Source organism: Cariama cristata, unplaced genomic scaffold (genome assembly GCF_000690535.1).
Source record: "Cariama cristata isolate BGI_N322 unplaced genomic scaffold, ASM69053v1 scaffold23700, whole genome shotgun sequence".
NCBI lineage: Eukaryota > Metazoa > Chordata > Aves > Cariamiformes > Cariamidae > Cariama > Cariama cristata.
This window is the reverse complement of record NW_009593268.1, coordinates 1-2,827: the sequence shown is the minus strand read 5'-3', so window position 1 is coordinate 2,827 and position 2,827 is coordinate 1.

The following is a 2,827-nucleotide window of genomic DNA, read 5'->3' as shown; positions in this document are numbered from 1 at the left end:
ATATTGGGCTCAGGAGCCATTTTATGCACAGACCACAGAGGGTCTGGCCCCCAGCTGCTGCCAGCCCCGTCCTGCCCACGCTTTACCTCCTTTCCCGGGAGCGGGCAGTTGGGCAGCGCTGGGCGTGCGAGACACATCAGCTCACGGGCCAGCGCCTTCCCCTCCAGGATGTGCTGCTCCAGGGCCCGGTAGGTGTCCAGGCGGCCAACGACATGAGCCCCTGTCGGTCCCTCGCTCTTCCTCACCAGTGGGTCTGTCCCACGTGGCTCTGTGGAACAAGCAGGGCTAGGTGAGCCCACTGCTGGCTCCCCATATGGCTCTTCCCATCCCATCCTGGGGGCTTGGCTCTGCCCTGGGCTCGCCATCCTTGCTCAGCAAGGGTGCTGCCACAACTTTGTCAGGTCTCAGCAGCCCTGAGGCACGCGGGTGGGCAGGCTCCGGTACCCACCGTCCATCCACCGGGGCACTGACGTGTCAGAGGGCAGGGGGGAGAAGAGGGGAGCTGCTGAACTTGTGCCAACATCCCGCACCGGAGGAGATGGGAAGCAGCCTGGAAGAAGAAGTGTCTGAGCCCCTACAGATGGTTGTGGCTCTGTGCCTGGGGCTGCTGGGGCCCTGCTCTCCCTCTCTGCCTGCCAGCAGGGCCACTCTGTCCCTCCTGCTGCCATGACAGTAGAAGTGTTTGGGACCACCCAAGGGTTGCAGAGGGGCCAGGCACCCCAAGACCAGGAGCGGGGCAGAGGGCAGGGGCTGGTGGCAGGGGCTGGGAGGGCCGGGTGCAGGTCCTGTACCTGCACGGGTCTCAGCAGAGGGGCCAGAGAGGCTCTCGTAGACATGCAGCTCTGTGCGCAGGGTCTGCAGGAGAAGGTGGTGCTCCTCACACTGCTGCTGCAGAAGCGTCACCGTGTGCTGCAGCCTGCAGAGGGGCAACACGTGAGTCCAGTGCCAGCCATGTCACCCAGCCCTGCTGATCCCAAGGCCACAATGCCCCAAACCTTACCTGTTGTTGTCCTCCTGCAGCGAGCGCCGCTCGTCCCGGAGCTGCCGGACACTCTCTTGGCATTCAGCAAGCTCCTCTGCCAGCCTCCGCTGCTCCCCACGCCTCTGGCCCAGCTCTGCTTCAGCTTCCCGTGCCCGGGAGCAGGCAGCCAGGAGTGCCTCCTGCACCCGCGCCAGCTCTGGGGACAGAGAACATGGAGGTGTCACTGCCACCCCACTCAGCCGGTGCCCTCTGGGACTCAGACCTGGGATGCTGGTGGCCCAGCCCTACCTTGCGAGAGGTGGTCACGCTGGAGCCGCAGGGTCCGGTTGTCCTCACGTAGAGCCTGGTTCTCCCCACTCAGCTGCAGCCCTGGCTCCAGCGTCTGGCCATAGACATCACCAGGCAATCCTGCAAAGGGGGGCTGGTGCTGAGTCTCTTTCCCCACCATCCCCATAGGGTAAAAGTGCCCTCCCTGTGCAACGGGGTGTGCAAAACCTGTCCCTCCCAGCAGCCCTGCTCACAGCACAGCACCGTACCATTGGCCTTGCCGGTGGAGGCCAGGCGGTGTTCGAGCTGTTCCCGGAGCCGGTCGTTGGTGCAGATGGACTCCTCAAGGCGCTGGCGCAGGCTGCGGATCTCCACCAAGTGTTCCTCCAGCAGGTCTGCCCCTGCCATAGCCGAGGAGACATCTCAGGGCAGTAACGGCTGTGCCACATGCCTCATGCCGTCCCCGCTATCTTGTCCGCAGCCATTCTGGTGCCAGGTCTCTTCCCTCTTCCCCCACACCCAGCCGGGATGCCCCTGTGCTCTCCAGCATGGACTTTACCTGTTAGCGTCTGGCTGGAGGGGTACCCCGACGGCAGGGCTCCGTAAAGCGGGCGGCTGGCAGGGGGTACATTCCAGAGGGCGCGGGTCTCGGTGGCCCCAGGGATCTCAGCCAGGCTCTGCAGCACACCGTGTCGGCAGAGCGATGCCGGGGCTTTGCTGCCCTCTCCGAAGGGGCCCAGTGGGGCTGTGGGTTTTGCTGGTGCCACGGGCAGCGTCACACCTGCACACACAGAGCAAAGCGGTGAGGAGGAGGAGGGCAATGAGCAGGGAGGAAGAATGCAGGGGTAATGTACTCCCACCATGTGCTTTTTGCACTCTTCCCGCTCTGCCCAACAGTGCAGCCCAGTGTCCCCCCATGGTGCTCTCCCATCGCTGACCTCCTGCCCAGGTCAGACCCATTCCCCCTGGAGAGCAGAGGCTCTCCAAGGGCTTGCTGATTACGTGACACGAGTTGGAGGGTCTCAGCCCCACTCCTACACAACAACTAACCAAGCTAGCCCTTTCCCAGAGGCCCTACGATGTGCAAGTGTCCACACCAAGGGCTTAGTGCTGCCTCAGGCTGTGTCCGTCCCACCCACCAGGTCCTCTCTACATGACAGCCACGTCCCCCCCATTGCCCCCCAGCCAAAGTGATGGGACCCAACCTCAAAGCAGTAGCCCTGAGAAGCAGAAGAAGGGTCAGGGCAGGACGGGCAGGTCAGAGAGGGTGGGGACCATGCGCCACGCCACGCCACGCAGGGCAGGCAGGACCAACCCCATGTCGGAGCCACACGCTCACTTTCTCCCAGCTGCCTCCGGAGCACCTGCAGTTCCTGCTGTGCCTCGGCCAGGGAGCAGACAGGGGTCCCACAGCAGCCCAGGAGCGGGGGGGCCGTGGGAGTAGGGGGCCCAGCAAGCAGGAAGGGGGGCAGCCCAGGGGCCAGCACAGGCAGGGGGACACTAACAGGTTTGGACAAGGAGTCAAAGTGAAAGCCTAGAGACAGGAGAGAGATGGAGAGAGATGTTAGCGCAGCTCTG